The following is a 23109-nucleotide window of genomic DNA, read 5'->3' as shown; positions in this document are numbered from 1 at the left end:
CTCCTCCACAGAACTGCAGTCAAAGAGTTTGTGCTGCACTGCCTATACTCTGTGTCACAGCCATTCAATTATTTTTTATTTGCTTTTTTTCCTGATAGAACTGTGAACACTTTTTTGTTTGATTTTTCATTTGAAATTAGGTCTATACAGATGGTAAAGGAAAAAAATGAAATGAAAATGAACAATATAGTGGAAAAAATACTCTGACAGCAATTCTGCAGGTATTCTGCTCCTAAATATCATGCCCTAGCACTCAGATTTAATTCACTGTAACTGAATTTGTGTTCTCCTAGTGCACACTGTGGGAAAAATCAGGACCTTGGAGACAATCTAAAGCATATCAATCAATATTTGCAACTTTAAAATTCCTCATATGGATTCTGTGAACTCAATTTTCTTCTATAAAGCTTCTGTTGGCACAATACACAGCATAGCTTTCTAACCACTGATACATTATGTTGCTGGCATGGATCTGTAATTTTTCATTAGCTAGTCATTCAATATTCCCAGTTTTCTTTACACCAAAATAGAAGGGATGTTCTTCAGTTATTGCATTGGAAAATGCTCGTGGGTATATTGTACCTAAAGGGAACAAATTCATTATATAGCTGCACAGTATAAAAGTGCAATTACTCCAAGCTGACAATTACATTTTGAAATACTAAAGTTTACTGTTTTGATGATGTCTGTAGTTTTATTTTTAACAGATAGATCAGCATGAACAATTTTCGTAATAGTATGCAAGCTACTCAGTTCACATTCTTCAATTGTATTGATTTTACCGTGACTCTTCAAAGGAGATCAAATATAATAGAAGGAAAATGTTAAACAACATTAAGGTCCATATTCATTCTGGGTGTTTGCCCAGTGTAACTCCACTATTTCAGCAGAAAATTACCTTCTTCATTCAAGATATAATCATACACATAATCTGCCAGATGTGTACATGTAGCACCGTGCATGTTATTAGACAGAGGAAAGGGAGGGGATCCGAAACTTTCCGAATAGCAGGAATAAACCCAAACACAACAGGGTGAATGAAGCCTCTTAAAATTGCAAAGGGTGAATATATATGTACATGTTATATATGGAGTGGTAATTCGTGTCGAGAAAATGGTTGATATTAATAAAGAAGAGGGAGATGTGGGAGTGTGGCCATGGGGGTCGAAAAGCCCCGTGGTTGATGATAACGTTAGACTCTTAACGATGAGGCCATCAGGAATGTAAAAGAGTTTAGAGGGCACAAAGAAGGGTGATTCAGGAGACTCCATGCAGTCTCGGGTTTCTTGTTCTCCAGCCATTAAGGCATGGAAGTTTCTGGGTGTTTACAGGGTGAAGGAATAAATAGGGACCAGCTGGCAGAATGGAGACCAGGACGGGAACAGGCACTTTGATCGCCTCATGAAGATAGGTTCAGCCAAACTCAGCAAACTGCTCAAAGAAGTTCATACAGAAAGTCACTGGAAATAGCCGCACCGGAGCTGGAGAGAAGCTCAAGCTGAGAGAAACGGACCCGCGCACACAACTGCCTCTTGCTGGTAAGCAGTTGCACATTATGGGGAATCATACGTCCTTGGAAACGAAGACTGTCCTGGTAACCTTACAGCTTATTCTCCTTATTAGCAATCAGACAGTTCATGATCCTGAAACATGGGACCAAAATGAGGTCAAGGTGTGGGACTCTGCAACTAAAAACGACAAGGTAGCGGCGGGATTGCTCAGCACCTGGCGAGCAATCACTGAGGCCTTAAAGAGCCCTGTGGGACCACCGTCAGAAACATGTGGTTTGCCAGACAGTGAGGGAGCTGTGGGCTCCTTTACTGATCCTTCTGAAACGCCATGGGCCCCTCTGCTGCTACAGTCATCGAAGGCCTTTGCTGTTACGCCCCCTGGTGGCCTGGACGTGCCTTTTGACCCAGGCCTATTGGCCTTGAAAGGGAGATGGATATGCTTTTCTTCGATCTGGGAAGAACAGGATACGTAAGGCCTGAAGGCCGAGTTGCTTGACAACTTAAAGCAAGACATATTGTTCAAAAGGAATGGAAAATGGAGACTATTAAGTCATGGAACTTAAAGGATTGTTTGTTACCTTTTCTGATTGTACATATGTATAGGTGTACTCGGGTTTAGTATGTAAAAGCAATGTTAATGTTTGATGTTCGTGTGTGCGTGTTGGTGGAGCGTAGACTCCTCGCACACTCAGCACTGTTTACTTGCCTTTTATACCTTTTATAAATATTCCTTTTATAAATATTAGTAAATTCAGATTCAGTTGAGACTTCATTTATAACATACATAAACATGTACAGACACACCTGTGCGTAACGGGTAGGTAAGGGCTGATGAGATGGGAGACTGCAGGGCTGCGGAGAGGTGAGCAGGGCGCCCAGGCAGGCTGGCGAGCTTCCTTCTCTGCTGTTCCTGCCTCAGGCCTGCTGCTTTTAGGCTCTGGGCCCCGTGCCCTGCCCCCGGTGCTCCTTGTCTCCAGCTCTTTTGTCTGGCCAGTCTCCTTCCTGTGTATTGGAGGTGCCGTCTGCCTGGTGGCCCGGACCCCCTCAATGCCTCCCGCCTGCGGTGCGCCCATCGTTGCCTGTTGGCCGTCTCACTGCTGCCTTGCTTGTGCAAAGCTGCGCTAAGTGGCTGTGCCACTGCAGCCTTACACAATACCTGCACGCTGCCGCTGGTTACACAGGCTGCATGCACGTTCAAGGCAAGCTAGTATTAATTATACAAGTGTCACGGGCCTCTGTTTTTGCTACATAACAGTTTATCTTAAAGGAAACTTCAGATCATACAAGCCACTTTCAGCTAAGTACCAGCTAAGTACTGGCATAATATAAAATAGATTAACATCCTGCAGCTGAATGCCAAGTGGAAGAGATAACAGCAGAAAGGGTGATTATCATAAAATGTGTCTGTTTTCTTCGCATCTCCATTCCACCAGGTTACATGAAAATACCTCTCATCAGCAGAATGAATTCAGCTCTGCCGTCAGGCTGTGGTTTCTAAATTTAAGGGAAAATATTCTGTCTCTCCTGATGTGTGTGTGTGTGTATATATATATATATTTTTAATTATTTTTTTTTTACAAATGACTACTTATTGGCTTAGATAGTATGTAACAATAACCTTCCGTAGGTTGGTGGTATTGCCTGTGTTTGAGAAACACACCTAGGGGGTAGGCCTTGCAGGGAAGGAAAACCCTAGATTATTACAGCCATAACAGCTACTGATTTGGTTACTCTGTGAAGCTGAGAGTCTGCAGGTCAGTCACATTTCTCAACAAGATAATACTAAAATTTGAATCTGAGGCTCCTCCAGCCCAGCAAGTGTCTAATCATCAAACTATTAAGTTATACAGAATGATTTCTTTTTTTATCAATGGTAGTTAAGTCCTATTCCAGGTTTAGTCATTCATTTTCAAAATGCGTCTCTTTTTCTAAAAAATAAATAACTATGAAATAACATTTCCACTTGACATTCTTCTTCCCAGAATGAAAGAAAATAATAATTTGCATATCTGTTTTATAACCTGCATTTATCAAACTGTGTAAAACTCTGCATCTTCACATTATATCTTAGAAAATATTTTTTTAACAATATAGATTTCTCTATTTCATGGTCTGTTAAGCACTAAGAAATACAAAAAGAGTCTCCTGTTCAAATGATGAAGCCATCTTGTTGTCATATCCATGTATTCAATATAGTGAGTCAGCATTACCTGTTTTGATTTCATTTGACTCATGATGTTATGATTTGTCTCTAAAAACTGAAGACATAATATGAGATTGGTGGAGGAGAAGAGAAAGATGCCAGAAGCTGAATGATTTTGCAGACTTATTTCAGATTTAGCCTTATCAGATTTCTTACTGTTTTTATCGCCTAGATAGTCATAAAGTAATTAATATTACTGAAATGTGCAGGTATATGTGCATTAATATTACTGAAATGTGCAGTCATCTGTTGAGATGACTGGCTAGTGGATGAGAGGAAAGCAGTATTTATCCTACTTTTCATGCTGTCTCCTAGAACTTCATGTTCTGGAGCCTGGAAAAGATGCATAATCCTGGAGAAGAAAAGGCTCAGGTGGGCTCTTTTCAATGTGCTTAAGGGGAGGGATTAAAGAAGATGGAGCCAATAGGCACAAATTGAAACAACAAGAAATACCATATGAACATATGAAAAGCTTATGTACTATGAGGACTGTCAAACACTGGAACTTTCTAATGTCTTTATGTTTTTCTAAAAACTGAACAACTCACTTTTGTTTTTTTTTTTTTTGTCCTCTGATTACAAAATTGATTATTCCATCTTATTTGTTGCAACCAGTGCTCTGTTTTGCAATTCATCTTAGTGTTTTTTTCTGAACATTTTGTCATGCTGACAAAGAAAAAAATAGTAATTTTGAATACTTTTTCTGTCATATTCTAGGATGTCTGCTTCTCTTCTTGTTCTGCATAAATACAAGAAGTCTATTTTATCACACAGGTCATTAATGAAAATACTGATGCTGTAGACCCTGGGGGAAAAATAAAATATAATAGTAATACTAATGATAATAGTAATAATAATAATAATAAAAGATACATCTCAAAATATTCCTTACTTTTGGCAGCAAAATAATGAGACATGGTCATGGAGAGGTAGGCATAGTTAGGCATAACTTTAGAAAAAAATGGTTCTGAGATATAATATAAAAAATTAATAATGATGATTGTGGATGCCCCATCCCTGGAAGTGTTCAAGACCAGGTTAGGTGAGGCCCTGAGCAACCTGATCCAGTGGGTGTCATGCCTGCCTATGGCATTGGGGTTGGAACTAGATTACCCTAGAGGTCCCTTCCAACCCAGGCCATTTCTATGATTCTATGAGATCATTTCAGAGAGGTTTTCAAGATGGCTAACCAATTTGATAAGTCTATGTTACAAGGAAGTACTCTAACTTATAATTTCTGAAGTTTTGGATGAGCTTTTACTCACACTTTTTACTCATGCTACTCATGTATCACAGTAGCATCCAGATATTTGTAGTTGCTCTTTCTAAGGAAGATTTCTATAAAAAAAGAGGTCAATCTTTTGGCATCATCATGGATGGATATCCTTGTTCAGTGCCTAATAAAACACTATGATTGTTCTTTAGCTGACTTTTAAAATGCTAATGAAGTCACCTCTTGTTACTATTGGTGCCTTTCTGAATTTCATTTTTATCTTGTCTTTTCTAACTTTGCTTCTGTTTGTTTTTTCTTGATCTTGCTGAGGTGTTATATAGAAAGTATTTCATTTCTTTGTAAAACCATGACAATGTAATGCAGCTTTTCTGAACTTCATGCCTGTTCTGTGAATGCCATTCAAATTCAGCTATATTCCAGTCTGCTATGTTAACTCTGCGTTATGTTCATGCATACTTTCATGTGCATTTAAAAAATACACACATGTACAGGAATGACAACAAATATAACTAGAATTTCATTTTTCAGTTTAGTACATCTATATTCTAAAAGGTGAAATTACCTTCACATTTTTAATTAAAAGCCCAGAGTTTACTAATACTAGGCATTACAGGGGAATGCATTTATCTTTTTTACAAAATAAGCATGCATAACAATGAAGTAATTTCAGTGATTCTAATTTCAATCTATAAAAGATACCATCTTCTCAACTGTAATTACTTACTTTAGTAACAATCATTACCTATACCTGAAAATTTGTAGTATGAAAGCAAAGTCTCCCAATGAGATTTTATTGCAAGAATTTGAGAGATCATATTTCTTATAGTAAGTGATTGATTTTCTTGAAGTGTCATCTTTCTCACACAATCTTCTGTAAAAATACCTTCACTGTATAAATATCAGTAGGAAGATAAATCATGTCTTTTTATCTCTATTGTTACTGTGAAGGTTTGGGGGTTTTTTGTTCTTTTTTATTTTTTTTTTTCTGATAGGTTAGTCGAGAGTTAAACACAGCTAAACAAATAAGACAGACAAAAAAACAATTATAGTTTAGTTCTTTCTTCAGATACACATATTCACCATTACATACCTTGAAGAGTCAAAGTCAAGCACACTTTATCCAGCAAAGAGACAGTATATGATTTTTATGGGACCAAAAGACAAAAAAAAATAAAAAATAAAAATAAAAAACACAAAAACACAAAACTGTAATATAATAAAAAGGGAGACGAATTATTTTCTTATTTTGTATTTATAAATGAAATATAGCAAATAAGTGAGCATTGTTTATATATGTATTTGATTAGTGTTGTGTTTTTGTCACAGAGATTACAGATTTACTCTAAAATTCGTACAAGAAAAGGTGAGGCATAACAGGCATCAAAAATATGGAACAAGTTTATCAGATAAACGTATGTCAACTTTATAACAAAAGCACAGTAGATGCAAAAGAACTGCGGTTTTGAGCACCTGAAATATAAGCTCCAACTCCTTACAATATTTTAAAAACTTTTTTTTTTTTTTGGTCTTTACAGTAACTCAGGCTTTAATGTGATTTTGTATTTTTTATTTTTATTTACTTATTACATGAACCTAGAGGCACCACAGTTTTTATACAAAATTACTTCCTTTCAGAAATATTTTTCATGCAATTTGTTAAAGGTAAAAAACAAAGGGAAAACTAGTCAACAGTTTTCAGACATCTTTTTCTACAGAAGTTTGAGCAAATAGTACGTTAGTTGATATGCATCATATCTGTATTTCTCTTCTGGTCTTTATATATAGATTCACACATTCAATCATTTCAAATGCTTTTCATATTTGAAATCAGGATATTTTTCACGTATTGCTACATTTTGTTCTTAATTCTGTACCTGCCATTGCTTTTCCCTACAATTCTAATGAGTTAATGCAATTAATTTTCACCTTCTCTAGAACAATGTTCATGTTTTATTGTCAGGACGAGAACAGCATTCTCATCTTGTGATGCATCCTGGAAATATATAAAAAATAATGTTTATATAATAAAATATATGCAAATAGATAAAGTCATAAATGAAGTGGCAGAGGTGAAGCAGGAAACAATGAAGTTGTTTAAGGAATATTTTCTAGTCCTATATCCCCAATACACTGGATTTAAGTCAGTCCTGTAATGTGATTTCATGTCAAGATTTAATTTAAATTTAAGAGATACTGTTCTTCCCTTTATTTCATCATAAATGATATCTTCTGAGTAGAATATAATAGTAAAGAATTGAAAAATGAAACTCAGAAAGCTGTGAACAGTGTAGGAAAAAAAATAGCTCAGAAATAAAGAATAAGGGAAAAAAAAAAGAAATATGTAATAGATTTTTTAAAGCTTTCTGTAAGGCCTCATTAGTAGTTCTTTTCTTCAAAAAGTTATGTAAAGAATTGCTGCATTCTAAACCTTCCTTCCATAACACAATATCACTAAAAAGATAAAATACTGTTTATACGTATGATACGTATACATATTAAAACATGTAAATTATGTATCAAGTCATAACAAATGAAAGTACATAGTGTTTACAGTTCATTGTGTATTAAGCTGTGGCAACTTGACAATGGAGTTGATTAAGCTTAGGTCAAATCCTATGGTCATTTGGCTTATGCTACTGAAGTCTCTGAGATTAATTAACCTGAGAAGTATAATTAGTGTCATCTGAGGGTCTTAAAGTGAAACATTTAAGAGGAAGAAGAATAAAAGAGGTTGAGTTTGAAAATGTTTAAAGTTCTATAAATATTCTAAGTATCTTCAAAAACATGTCTTTTCATCTTTAATCCAGTGTAAGCTCTTTCTGTGCTGTAGCTTTTGACTATATAAACCCCCAATAATGAGAAATATAACTTGCTCTTACTGCAAAATATCTTTACTGCTAAAATCCTGTATCAGCCATGTCATGCTTGCTGAATGTATTTACATTGTTGCATCACTGGCCCTATTAGCCCATTTAAAAAAAAAAAAAACTGTCTGAGTAGTTGTTTTAATCACAGCACACTCCATGGAGAGTCACAAGTTATATTTTACCCTGAAAAGGCAAAAAATACTATACTCCCCTACCTACTAGGACATCTACAGATTAGGGAGACTGGGTCTCCAGTAATCGCTCCAATGAAAATTTAAATACAGTTTATAAAAAGTCAAGTTATCCAACTGTGGTGTAATTGCCTGAAGTAACTAGGAAAATAAAACTAATATTCGCATTTTTAAGGAAAAGGTACAGCATTGAAGAGGTTTTCAGGGTAGGGCATAACTGCATTACCTGAGCGTTCCCTAGGCTCCCAGCCTTAGATGCTATTGCGCTGGGGAAACTTGGTGTGCTAGCCCTAAGGAACAGTACAGAGTGGAGTGGAGATACCACGGCTAGGCTCTGTAACCAGGTGGGGACTCGACTGTTCTTGTGCACAAAGCTGCACTTTTTGCCACCCTGAGCCAAGGACCTGTCATGTTTTGACAAATGCTGTACCCTAGTGTACTTTAAGCTCATTATAATATCGTTATAATACCAAAACACACCTCCATCCCAAAAGCTACCTACCTCCAAGGTGCAACCACCCCTCACTGAGCATGCACTCTGAATTTCTCGGAGCCTATTACTTTAAACGGAGACGGGAAAACTTTTCACCAATCATAACTAAGATATACTTGACTAGAACCACTCAAGCTCCACCTGTAAGATAGAAAATAATATCAATTGGCCCAAGAGAAAGGGGATGTCAGGGAAGATACCACTGTCAGGGGAGATACCATCCCAAGGAAATACAACATCCTTAGGACCTCCTGACTCCTGGGATCAGTCGACGGGCTGAGCCTCTCTTCCCCCCCCATGGGGACGCCTTTGGGTGAGATCTGAATACTTGCTTATAAATCTCTATAGAGTCTTTGATCCTTTTAACACGTTTATTCCTAGGCTGCGCACCTGTAACACCTGTAACACCTGAATATTTCATGCATGATAGCTTGCTTTTGCAGACAGTTACTATCGCCGGCAATCCAAAAGAACCTGATTATCTGTTGCTGTAATAAACCGTACTTGATTGCATTGTGATAGCTCTCATCAAGTGCAACTAGGGTAAGGGTGGTTATCCGTGATAGTTCAGTGTTCTGAATCCAATCAGACTCCCAGACGGTTAATGCGTTGTTGGTGAATGCCTGAATGGACCCCCAGATCGTTAATGCATTGTTGGTGAATGTCTGACTGGACCCCCAGACAGTTAACACGTTGTTGGTGGATGTCCGACTGGTTCAGTACCCTGAATCCGACCGGGCCTGTAATGGTTAATCAGCTACACCCCTTAACACTACACCAACAGAAAAGACAGGACAGCAGAATATCATAGTTTTTTAGTGAAAGCATGATCAAAGAAGATGGATCTTGCACATTTGCCTGTCTTCAGGCAAAACTTCTGTGTATTGAGAGGATAGAGCAATCGCTATGTTATTGGGCTGCTGATGTACTTCTTTTTCTATTCTACAATTCAAAAATTGTAGCTATTCCATGTCATTTGAGAAAAGATTTTAGTAGTGGATTTTCACTGGAAAAGGTGCCTCTGGGGTTGACATTAGTGCCACAGACAAATGTGTGGGCCATTGGCTAGCTTGAGGTTAAGCTAACTGTATAAAAGTACTATATATAAGAAATATAGAGAAATAAAACAAATATTGATGTGAGAGGTTGACAGAGTTGGCTAACTCCAGAAAACATGGATGGACCTCAGATGTTTTAATTTCTCAGAAGGAATTAAAAACTGCCAACTCCACAGGCTATTGGACAGGAATATTGGGAACCTTTGGAGTAGCACAATATTCTAAGGCCAATAACACCTATGTAGCCGTAGCAGTTATACCACTTATATATGGCTGATACTACACATTGATGCCATATCTGGGTATAGATGTCATAAAAATGGGACCAATAGAGAAAAAGTAATTAGAGATGCTTTGGTGCTTGGGATAGATTTGGGAGGAGAATGCTGCCAATAAAGAAATGGTGCAAGGACTAGCTAATTAACCCTCAGACAGAAGGAGCTAGCATCCTGGTATTGTTATGCTGTTGCCTGTTCCAGACCTGATGGCATCAACAGCTATCAGCTACTTCCTAACAATTAAGCATATTTCTGTGAGATGAGTGTTAAATGGTATCCTCTCCTCAGTATGTCCTGCTGCATAACTCTCAGCTATGCATAGATGCAGCATCTGGTATACCCTTCCTTCTCTCCTGTCTCTGGCTTTTGGACATTTCATTCAGTGATGACTTTGTTCCATGTACCAAGAATCCAGACACCTGGCATGGGCTTATGGATCCTACTAACAGGACTTCAAGCAAACATTAGCTGCTTGCAACCAAAGTGAATACCCATTTTCTGAACAATCAAACCAGGAGGAGCTCATGGTTGCTGGAAGGTGTTGAGTCCATCATAGGACCTAGGATCTCCAATAAAAAATAACTGAATGGACTCGCTCACATCTGTTATACACTGCTCCTGATCAGTGTACTATCTCCATTCCACTTTTGTACATCTGAATCTTCCCTATGTTTCATTCTAGCAGTCAGTTCACTTTTTATATCTGTCCATCCCCAGTGAAACGGCCAGAACAGGAGCTTTCCTGCCCTGCCTTCACGGACCACAACCTATCATAAGACATAAAAAATTTTACAGCCTTCTCTGATACCAGTCCTTGTTAAACCTCAGGGACTGCCAACAGTGTTACCTAAATAAGAGACAGTTTAACAGGGGTTTCCTGAGTGAAGTTCCAGGTCCAAAAATCCCCATTATTTTCCTCTATACCACTTATGGTAGATTTTCTTTTTTATCAGACCATCAGCTCTCAGCACTGATGATAATAAATGTGTGATATAGAGACTATATTACTCTATGTAATTGATAACAGAAACAATTGAAGGTAAGTAACTTCATAGACCAAATTATGTTTCTAGCTGAGGCTGGCTTCTGGAAAGTCATTTAAAAATGAGTGCTGTGTTACTCAGGACAATCTTCAAGGTTATGACAAGCATTTTCCATAGAATAGCGAAAAATATATTTATGTTTCCTCATATCCAATCCTAAATTAATTTGTTCTTATACAGGTGTGTCAGTCTTGTAAAGAAATATGTGCATGATTATCTTCAGGGAAGAGTATTCTTGCTCGAGGCATAAAAATTAAGCTACTGGCTTTTTTTTTTTTTAATGAAAATGGAAAACAAAATATCTCCTTAGACAAATAATCTAGAAAAGATGAATACCTCTTATTCTTGAAGTACCTAATCCAATAGAAAACAAAAATATAATTCTATTTATCAGCCAGTTATCCAGGCATCATCATATATATAGGTTGACTGCATGCCCAAAATGAAACCAAATATGAGCACGTTTTTCTGTTCCTTTACATCCTTCGCATCTTGTAGATAAAGTCTGGTGCTGTGCCAAATTAAAAACAGAGGCCGAAGACATTATAAAAGTTCAAAAAATATATCTTTAAATGAGAATAAACTGTTTTTCACATCCCTTAAAGCAGGCCCATTCTGTAAGATGATAGCGGGACTATCAGATGATTGTTGTTAGTGGGGCTTGTTTTATAAAGTAGTGAAAGAAATCTGGCTATCATACTGTGATTGTCTGAGTATATATCCTTCCATAGCATTCGGTTTGATTTGATTAAACTTTTAATTAAACTGCAGAATGTCATGCAAAAATATTTATATCTTAATTGGAAAATGTGTTTTCATTCTTTGATTATAGGCACAGTAAATCTCATCATTAGCTTTAGATCTTTTTCTTCCTGAAAACTCAAATGCCTATGAATTTATTTTTTAGACAAATGAAGTAAAAATATTAGTTTAGGATAATTTATATCTTTTAAATACACTTGTAATATGTATTTATTTGACATGCCCAAATTTAATATCTCTGTCCAAGGAACAGTTTTGTCTACAGAAATGCCTTTCTAAGACCTTTAATAAATTATACTGACCAAATAACTAAAAAGAGAAATAACCAGATGAAATTACTGTGTACTGTTGATTCCTTTTCCTTATGCAGAATAGAGCAAAATCAATCAAAACAGGTTTTACAAGTTTTGTTAATAACAAATCAGTTATTATTGCAAATCATGTCAACCATGATATCATAACTTTTTGCTGTAGAAAATTATTTTTGTGGTCACCAGGTGATGTTTAGCCCCAATAAGAAGTTGAAATTAGAAATTGTACGATAGTTTGCACTCCTGAAATTTGAAATACAAGGCAGAGGTTTCTTTAAATACTTTGGTTGAGTGGTTTCTCTACTGCAAAATACAAAAGTGAGGTTACTGAGTTAAGGGCACTGCATCAAGAGCTGATTAATAACCTCTGAATGAGTGAATATGTGTCTGCCATCCTACAGCAAAGGCCATATGTTACACTATCACTTTCATTCCAAACTGCATCTTAGCCAGTGACAAGAATAATTTCTGACAAGCAAGGAAATTGTCTAATACAAGAGATATCATAATTTGTAACAGCAGAATTGCTGAATGACCTATGGTCCCAAGGCTTACTCTTAGGCAACGTACTAAGGCTTCATCTAATAGTGCCAGTGTTTGTCATCTCTGAAAGGATCTGAAGAAAATGTCATTCAAAGTCAGTGCTTTAGAGTGCTGACTGCAAGACGTGAATTAATGAAGCTTCTTCTAGATCAAATAAGCTAATGGTGGATATCTGAGAAGTACAATAAATGATGAAAATTGTTATCACTGAGGAAATAATAATCTGTTGGAGAAAGTGTTAGAAACAACATTACATTTAGAACTGAACAACAGATTTTAAGATGTCAATATGTTGCTTAGAGCAAATAAGGTCTATTTACTCTATTATGCAAACTGTTTATTTTGCTTTTAAATCATAACACTTAAAATAATAAATATTTCTGAATACACAGTTCTTCAGAAAAGTTTGTTACCATATTGCTTTCTTCCCAAGTGACATAATATTTAATTTAACAAATCAAGATGAATTTTATGTTCTTAAAATGTTAGCAGCTGAAAACTGATCAGAGAAGCTGAAGCTTATTTCAGTGAATGTAGCCATTGCAACAGTATCTACAATTGAAAAAGACTAAATATATTATTTTGTGAACTGGTATTTGGCTAATTTCCAAATACAATTAGTGAATTCTAAAGAATTTACCTTAAATTAACCCTATAGTTTGTTCTGGTCTTTTTCTAACACCAATTTGTCTTGTATGCTTCACAGAATTTTGGCTATTTAGAAGGTCTAATGGTCTTACAAGGGCCTTGGCAGCTTTCTTTCAGGGTTCTCTGCAAACACAGACATTAAAAATATGGAGAACTAAAATTTTCTGTAACTCACTAACCTGTATTATATGCCTCAGGATATATCTCAGAAAGACTATCTGATTTTAATTCTGAAATTAGTGAGAGTGTCATGAATAAAAAAGGACTTTTTTGATGAAAATAAGGAGTGTTTATTAAAAGATTCTGCTTGTACATGTTTTGGCAGAAATCATTATAAATGTACACAGAAATCTCTGTATTTCTGAAAAAGCATAGGGTAATTCAAATTTTTCAAACCTCTGAGGAAAATATAAATGCACAACTCTTCTGTTTGTCTGTTTGTTACCACCTCTTTCTCATTTCCCAACATATTGTGTGGTAAAAATAAATACATCATTTGTATCTAATGTATAAAAGTTTCAGATTGAGAAAGCATTTATTGTTGTTTCTGTTGCTGCCAACTGATCAGGGAGAGGGCAGGCAGAAGGAAAAAGCTCTACTGGAACCCTCTGTCCTGAATTGAGTGACCAGGTTCCCCATAATTCATAGATAATGCTCTACCAAAGGGAAGTATACCCTTCAGGCTGATAGGAAACTGTGTTAGGGAAGTTTTCATTATAAAAAGAGCTGGGCAGATGTAAGAGACTGACTGGAGAGAGGAACACATCTGCTTACGGCCAGCCAAGAGCTTCCATCTGTGTAATATTCTGGTTTTCTAAGTCTGAACTTGTTTTAACCATGTGTGAAGCTGGAGCAGGTGTGCTATTCCCTAAACAGCTATAATGGCTATGATATATGAGATTCATCTTCAAAGACAAGTTATGCTTGATTTGGAGAAGGAACATTCACAATTTATTTGTCCGTTTCTATAACAAACAAAAGATATCCTGACAGACTTCTGTGCCATTTCATATTCAGTGATTTCTGCAAGTATCATCTAGCAAAAATTTTGACATTGTATGAGACCAAGATGCTGTTGGCCTAAGGTGGCAGCCTAGGATTGATCTTCAACATGGTGGATGGATTCCCTTCCCCCAAACATATCTGAAGACCTGTGCTTCATATTTACTCCAACTCAGTTCCCATCTGTAAAATGGAAAACACTTTTCTGCTTAGCTCACAAGACCATTCTTTGGATAAATTAAGCATTGTAATTCACGCTGCAATCAACAGTAAAGTGTTTCAGTACCAATCAATAAAGGCTGAATAAAACAGAATCTATAGTCCCCGAATTCCTTGACAGTGTATTGCTTAAGGAATGTTAAATGTCTTAGAGAGTCGAGGACACCCACTGCAAGCAAGAAGCCGATTGCAATAACTCACAGAGAAAAGGAGTAGCCAGGAAGTCTCTTGAATTTTGCCTGGTTCTCAAATCCTTTGTGCTCCTTCTGAACTATACACACAGTATATAGAAAAGAGCTTATACATAGAGCACTTTGTCCTAATCGTGGGAGATGTGGTATTTCCAAATGAAGTATCACACACAGAATCACACAGAATTGTCTAGGTTGGAAGAGACCTCAAGATCATTGAGTCCAACCTCTGACCTAACACTAACAAGTCCTCCACTAAACCATATCACTAAGTTCAACATCTAAACGTCTTTTAATGACCTCCAGGAATGGTGACTCTACCACTTCCCTGGACAGCCCATTCCAATGCCTCTCAGTAAAGAAGTTCTTCCTAATATCCAACCAAAACCACCCCTGGCGCAACTTTAGCCCGTTCCCCCTCATCCTGTCACCAGGCATGTGGGAGAATAGACCAACCCCCACCTCTCTACAGCCTCCTTTAATGTACTTACAAAAAGCGATAAGGTCGCCCCTGAGCCTCCTTTTCTCCAAGCTGAACATACCCAACTCCCTCAGCCGCTCCTCATAGGACTTGTTCTCCAGACCCCTCACCAGCTTTGTCGCCCTTCTCTGGACTCTTTCAAGCACCTCGATGTCCTTCTTGTAGTGAGGGGCCCAAAACTGAACACAGTACTCGAGGTGCGGCCTCACCAGAGCTGAGTACAAGGGGACAATCATTTCCCTAGCCCTGCTGGCCACACTGCTTCTTATGCAAGCCAGGATGTTATTGGCCTTCTTGGCCACCTGAGCACACTGCTGGCTCATATTCAGCCAAGTATCAACCAATACTCCCAGGTGCTTCTCCACCAGGCAGCTTTCCAACCACTCATCTCCCAGCCTGTAGCTCAGCTTGGGGTTATTGCACCTCAGGTGCAGGACCCAGCACTTGGCCTTGTTGAACTTCATGCAGTTGACCTCAGCCCATCGGTCCAGCCTATCCAGATCCTCCTGCAGAGCCTTCCTACCCTCGAGCAGATTGACACATGCACCTAACTTGGTGTCATCTGCGAACTTACTGAGGGTGCACTCGATCCCCTCATCCAGATCATCCATAAAGATATTAAAGAGGACCGGCCCCAGTACTGAGCCCTGGGGGACGCCACTAGTGACTGGCCTCCAACTGGACTTGACTCCATTTACCACGACTCTTTGGGCCCAGCTAACTAGCCAGTTTCTAACCCAACGAAGCGTACGCCAGTCCAAGCCATGAGCAGACAGTTTCTTGAGGAGAATGCTGTGGGAAACAGTGTCAAAAGCCTTGCTGAAGTCAAGGTAGACCACATCCACAGCCTTTCCCTCATCCACCAAGCGCATCACTTTGTCATAGAAGGAGATCCGGTTCGTCAAGCAGGACCTGCCTTTCATAAACCCATGCTGACTGGGCCTGATCACCTGGTTGCCCTGTAAGTGCCGCATGATGACACTCAAGATAATCTGCTCCATGAGTTTCCTTGCACTGAGGCCAAACTGACAGGCCTATAGTTTCCCGGGTCTGCCCTCTGGCCCTTCTTGTAGATGGGCATCACGTTTGCTAGCCACCAGTCAACTGGGACTTATCCCAATAGCCAGAACTGTTGATAAATGATGGTAAATGGCTTGGCCAGCTCCTCCGCCAGTTCTCTCAGTATCCTCGGGTGGATCCCATCTGGCCATCTGTGTACATCCAAGTGCCATAGCAGGTCGCCAAACATTTCCTCATGGATAGTGAGGGCCACATTCTGCTCCCCATTCCCTTCCACCAGTTCACGGTACTGGGTATCTAGAGAGCAACTGGTTTTGCTGCTAAAGACTGAGGCAAAGAAGGCATTAAGCACCTCCGCCTTTTCCTCATCTTTTGTAACTAAGTTCCCCCATTCATCCAGTAAAGGCTGGAGATTCTCCTTAGTCCTCCGTTTTGCATCGATGTAAAAACATTTTTTGTTGTCTTTGACGGCAGTCGCCAGATTGAGCTCCAGATTAGCTTTGGCCTTTCTAATTTTGTCCCTACACTGCCTCACAACATCCTTACAGTCCTCCCGAGTGGCCTTCCCTCTTTTCCAAAGATTGCAGACCCTCTTTTTCCCCCTAAGCTCAAGCCACACTTCTCTGTTCAGCCAGGCCGGTCTTCTTCCCCGCCAGCTCGTCTTTGGGCACGTGGGGACAGACCGCTCCTGCACCATTAAGATTTCCTTCTTGAAGAGCGCCCAGCCTTCCTGGACTCCTCTGCCCTTCAGAACCACCTCCCAAGGGACTCTACCAACCAGTGTAAGTTCAAAGTCAACAGTTCAAAGTCAACCCTCTGGAAGTCCAATACAGCGGTTTTAGTGGTCCCCTTCCTGGCTTCTCCAAGAATGGAGAACTCTACCATTTCATGGTCACTCTGCCCAAGACAGTTTCCAACCACCACATCTCCCACCAGTCCTGCTCTGTTTATGAAGAGAAGGTCTAGCAGGGCACCTCCCCTGGTAGGCTCACTAACCAGCTGTCGCGGTTTAACCCGTCTGGCAGCCAAACACCACGCAGCTGTTTGCTCACCCTCCCCCTCCCTCTCTGGAACAGGGGAGAGAAATGGAAAGTAAAGCCCATGAGTTGAGATAAAGACAGTTTAATAAGACAGGAAAATAACAACAACAACAACAACAATAATAATAATAATAATACAATGGTGATAATAGTACTACTAATAATAATACGTACAAACAAGTGATGCACAATGCAATTGCTCACCACCCGCTGACCGATGCCCAGCCTAACCCCGAGCAGTTCGGCCCCCTCCCCCGGCTAGCCACCCCTATATATTGTTTAGCATGATGTCAGATGGTATGGAATACCCCTTTGGCTAGTTTGGGCCACCTGTCCTGGGTCTGTCCCCTCCCAGCTCTTACTGCACCCCCAGCCTGCCTGTTGGCAGGACAGAGCAAAAGGCTGAGATGTCCTTGGCTTGGTATAAGCACTGCTCTGCAACAATTAAAACAACGGGGTGTTATCAGCACTCTTCTCATCCCGAGCCAAAACACAGCATTCCACCAGCTACTAGGAAGAAAATTCTGTTCTAACTGAAACCAGGACACCAGCTGCATCAGGAAGCTATTTTTCACGCTCTCCAGAAACCTCCTAGACTGCTTTCTCTGGGCTCTGTTGTGCTTCCAGGATATATCTGGGAAGTTGAAGTCCCCCACAAGAACAAGCGCTGATGATTTCGCAACTTTTGTCAGCTGTAGAACTCCTCATCAGTCTCCTCATCCTGGTTTGGTGGTCTATAACAGACCCCCACCAGGACGCTTCCCTTGTTGGCCTTCCCGCTGATCCTAACCCATGGGGACTCAACCTTATCATTCCCAGCCTCAAGTTCCACAACATCAAAACTCTCTCTGATACAGAGAGCCACACCACCACCCCTTCCATGCTGCCTGTCCCTTCTGAAGAGCCTATAGCCAGTCATTGCAGCACTCCACTCATGAGACTGGTCCCACCAGGTTTCCGTGATGGCAACCAAGTCATAGCCTGCCTGCCGCACGATGGCTTCCAGCTCCTCCTGTTTGTTACCCATGCTGTGTGCATTAGTGTAGATGCACTTCAGCTGGGCCATTCCCTTCTCTCCCAGCCTTGCCATTGTTCCCCCTGGCACAGCTCTAACAAGCCTTGTTTCAGCCCCGTTCCCCTTCTCACCTAGTTTAAAGCCCTCTCAAAGAGTCCTGCCAGCTCCTGGCCTAGGATCCGTTTTCCCCTTAGAGATAGGGACCCATCTGTGGCCATCAGGCTGGGTGCCAAGTAAAGCACCCCATGGTCAAAACAAAAACAAACAAAATTTCTGTTTTGGCACCAGCCTCTGAGCCACATGTTTATCAGGTGGGCATTCTGTGTCCTCTCTGTACCCCTCCCTGCCACTGTAGGGATGGATGAAAACACCACCTGTACTCCTGCTCCATCCACTAACCGTCCCAGTCCCCTAAAGTCCCGTTTGATGGTCTTCAGGCTTCTCTTCAATGTCATCACTGCCAGCCTGGACTATTAAAAGAGGATAATAGTCAGAGGGGCGAACCAGGTTGGGAAGCTTTCTGGCAATGTCCCTGACCCTGGCCCCAGGGAGGCAGCAGACTTCCCTTCGGGTAGGGTCAGGCCAACAAATAGGTCTCTCTGTTCCCCTGAGAAGGGAGTCGCCCACAACAATCACCCTTCTTTCTGTCCTAGTGGAGGCAGTCCTGAGGGGTGGAGTCGACTTCCTCGTCCTACACATCCTCCTGGGTAGGCTTTCCACCTCTTCCTCAGCTACCAGTGTCTCAAGCTCCAGGGCCTCAAACCTGTTGTGTAAGGGCACCTGGGAAAGTGGGGCCGGTGGGGGGGGGACATCACCTGTGATGTCAAGCAGGGACCTGTCTCCATTCCTCCTCAACTCCTAGGTCCCCTGCCTCTGCCCAACAGCAGCAGGGTCTACCCCCATTTGGGGGTCTCTCCCCGGTACCTGTCCTTCAGCCACGCAGGGAGTTGCTCCACAAGTCTATCTCCCACTCACACTCCCTGATATCCCTCAACCTCTCGACCTCCTCCTTGAGTTCTGCCACAAGGCAGACCAGGTTGTCCACCTGCTCGCACCTCACACACAGTCTCTTTGCCCCCCCGCAGGTAGTAGCAACAGGCTCAGGCACTCCCTGCACCTGGAGACCTGAACTGCCGCAGTTTTGAGCGGGCAGTCAGTCTGGGTATGTACAGACTTCCTGGAGAGGGCATTATGCCTGGTGTACACCATTGCAGCTGAGCTAGCGGTAGACCGCCGTTAGAGGAGGTGTTTGTATGGGCGGGGGGGAACGCTCTGCCCTGCCTGCGCGAACTGCCGCGCTAACTGCCGCGCCACTCCCTTCTGACGCGCCACGCCCTGTTTGCCCGTCCTGCTCGCCGCGCTCCTGGTCGCTCGAACTCCCTAGGGGCAGCTTTTGAATGGCCGGGGAGGGGCCGCTGCTGGCTCCGCCTACGCCTCCTTCTCGCCTCGTTCACCTCCCTCGCGAGGGCTGCCGCGACTTGGCGGCTCCCTCGAGTGGGCTCGGTGCCGGAAAAATTAGTCCTGCCTGTCCAATGCCCCGCTCCGCTGCAGAACGCGTCTGCCCCGGAGCCGATCACCTCGGCAAGTGGCTCAAAGTATGTTACCTGCAAGGTCCCAGCAGTGTCAAATCAGCAATCTGACTGCTAGAGCTAGGATGTCCAACCAGCAAAATATTTATGTGGTTAGACAACAATGGTGCAAAGCAAAATACACAAACAGACTTTGAAATGGAACATTCTCCTAGGATCTTTGTCCTAGTAATGCTGAGAATCAAAATCACCCTGCCTCTGCAAGATGGTTACTGACAACTTCACGTCTTTTATTAGTAAGGTTCCTTCAGAAAACATTTGCTTGTGAGTGGTCATGCTTACCATTCATGTATTTAATAATCTACATGAAATTAACAATAGAACTGGCATATTTCTAATTCGTGGAAGAAAACTCCTTCAAAAATGCTTTCTCTCCTTAAACACCTGCCCTTAGAGTTCATGAATGCAGAATGCATAGAAAAAGGCATATATTGAGAAATTATGGGAAACAATGTGTTTTTATTTCACTTTTTTTTAACCTTTACGTATGCCCAATGAAGCAGCATGAAGGATCCTCTCACTGTACCAAAATAAGTTCCTAAGAGAGTTCTCTAATTTCATATTAGCTTATTCCCTCTCTGAAACACAGTGATTATTGCATAGATTGGTACACAGAAATGGGAAAAACAGCAGGCTTCATCAGTTTCAAAGGAATCAGCAATACTGATGTTCCAAACTGGAAAAATAAGTGTCAGCAATGACACTGAGTACAATAGAAAAAGTATACATTTTCTATGCACCTAATATTTATGTAAAGCATAACTTCTTTTCAGATTATCTCTATTTTCCTTGAATAAAAATAATTTCTTTTTGCATTTTGTCTTCAAAAAACAGCCTTTAGTTAGTTTTCACCTCATTTGCAATTCTAAATTTCTTTGCCATCAGCTAAAGTAATAAACATTTCTGCCTGGAAGTGTATTTTAAAGAGAATATTCTCAAAATTCATACATTAAATTTGGCAAAGCATTGTTCAGGGTTTAAATAAATCCTCCCCTCATTTGAGTGGTAGTTGTATTGATGAATACACAAGCAACTCTTTGAAAATACACTATATTCACAAAGAAAATGTATGGAAACCAGATAAGTTTCTTGAAAGGGGAAACTCACTTGTTCTCCAAGGAATGGCAATGATTACTTTGAAGCTCACTTGTTAGCTCTTTTCCTAAACCCAGAATAAACGGTTATATTTAAAGCAGTTCATCCAAGCCTCTTCTACTGAATGAAGCACCTACAAGAAAAATACATTTCAGTCATCTGGAATGAAGTTAATTGGTAGAGCCAAGTAGAAACTGGAATTTCTACTTTCTAAAACAATCTTTATTTATAGATTTGGGTAATAAGAAATGCATTATACTTATGCTGCATTATACTTTTTAGCCAGAATTATTTAGACTACATGAAATATAGTATGTCTTGACAGCAGAGAATACTTGCATTTGGTATCTACATGGTCTAACTTTTGTCTAGACAATAGCTGTAGAAAAAAAAAATCATTAACGGGGAAAAAGAAAAAAAAAGGAAAGAAAAAGAGAAAAAGAAAAAAAAAAAAGAAAAAAAAATGAGAAATATAAAAAAAAAAGATGAGAAATATAGTTTGAGAACGTTTATTGTCATAAACATGTATAAGGAATACACCTGTGCTGTAATGTATCAAGTTGAAGAGAGATAGGTTCAAATGGTGATTTTTCATTGTATTTGATTTGTTTATGTCATCTTGTTTAATGGGAAATTTCAACATTCTCTGATAAAGTGTATTGTCTTAATAAATGAGTGTTCCTTATAATGGATGAAATATCTTCCCTTAGTCATAACAACTTTAAAGAACTTATTCTGATTCACATTAAAAGAAAACAGTAGATGCACACAATCAGCTGACAGCTGGTAAATTATAGATGAAAACCAGAAATCCATCTGAAAACTTCCTGGATTGCTCTGAATGTTTTAAATTACTCCAGTCACATACAAGAGTATTTGCAAAGTTTTCAGAAAGATCTCGACAAATTAGAAGTCTAGACAATAACCAACCACATCAAGTTTAAGAGGAGCAAGTAGTCAATTCCACACCTGGGACAGGGTAGCCTCGGATATATGCACAGACTGGGGGACAAGAGGCTGGAGACCAGCTGCATAGAAAGGGATCTGGGGGGTTGGTAGTAGATCTCGCAAGTTGGACATGAGTCAACAGTGTGCCCTGGCAGCCAGGAGGGCCAACAGTACCTTGGGGTGCATCAAGCAGAGCATTGCTAGCCAACTAAGGGAAGTGATTGTCACACTCTATTCTACTCTGGTATGGCCTCACCTCAAGTACTGTGTGCGATTTGGGATGCTACAATATATGAAGGACACAAAACTATGGGGAGTACTACAGGGAGTACTAAAAGGTAGACAAAGATGGTGAAGGGTCTGGAGATGTATGGGTCTGGCAACATGTAGCAGGAGTGGCTGAATTCATGTGGTTTGTTCAGCCTAAAGAAGAGGAGACTGAGGGGAGGCCTCATGGTGCCCTGCATCTTCCTCACAAGGGGAGTGGGCACTGATCCCCTCTCTCTGGTGACAGCAACAGGACCTGGGGAAATGGCATGGAGTAGTGTCAAGGGAAGAAATTTGATAAAACTCAACAGACCTGTTACTACAAGAAATATAATAACATATCAGATGCATCAGAGCAACAATAATCTACATTTCCTTAGATCCTAAACAATCTAATTAAACAGAAAACCCTAAAATCCTTATTTGTACAACTTTTGGACAATTATAAAACAAAAGCAAATGGAAGTGCATGGTTTTAGAGAATCAAGGACCTAGAAAATATTTTTTTTTTTATTATTGTTGCTCATTATTGTTGGTGGAAAATTCTTCCTAATTTCAGCGAGTTTCATCATCAGTGTTACAGAATGTGTTTCTTTGCACCTTGTATGAGATGATTCCTCACCACTGAGGTTAACATAATGCAATTACACCTAGAGTGCTCAGAGGTCTAAAACATGTGTAACCATATAAAAGTTAGCTTGCACCTTTTCAAGCTGTCTAAAGGGACAAAAAGGGTCTTCAATGCCAGGCATAAATAGTCAAGATAATTGAAAAGTAAGCTGTATCTCTGACTCATCCAGAGGTTTAGACTTGTTACAGAAATGGCTGTAATTGTTTAATTAATATAACTCTTCTGACATGCATTTTCTGGCCAATCATTGCTGTATTGCTGTTCAAATTCTTATTTTAACAGTGCTTGTTTCAGCTCTGTAAGTTTATAGATCTATTACTTAGAATGATTCAACATTGAGAAGATCTATCAAGGAATTCAAAGGTTATTTAAATAGAATATGGATGAATATTCTGTCGCACAGGTATACTTGTTATCCTGTATGTTAATCAGAATTTCATTACAAGCTAAGGTCAGATCTAGACAGAAT

The 23109-nt window shown here is 40.0% G+C and overlaps 1 long non-coding RNA gene across 1 annotated transcript in view; it reads right to left on the bottom strand.

Annotated features, from left to right (window-relative positions):
• Positions 1-6755: 6755 nt before the first annotated feature.
• Positions 6756-23109, bottom strand: part of LOC311435868 — a 44851-nt gene continuing 28497 nt past the window's right edge. The window contains exons 2-3 of the long non-coding RNA XR_014692463.1: positions 20807-20927; positions 6756-6941 (exon numbers count right to left, since the gene is read on the bottom strand). This is a non-coding gene — a long non-coding RNA (uncharacterized lncRNA). The remainder of the gene's footprint in view (positions 6942-20806; positions 20928-23109) is intronic.

This window comes from Aythya ferina (assembly GCF_964211825.1).
Source record: "Aythya ferina genome assembly, chromosome: 4".
NCBI classification, from domain to species: domain Eukaryota; kingdom Metazoa; phylum Chordata; class Aves; order Anseriformes; family Anatidae; genus Aythya; species Aythya ferina.
Note: the sequence above shows the minus strand (reverse complement) of the source record. Positions and strands in the feature narration are given on the sequence as shown.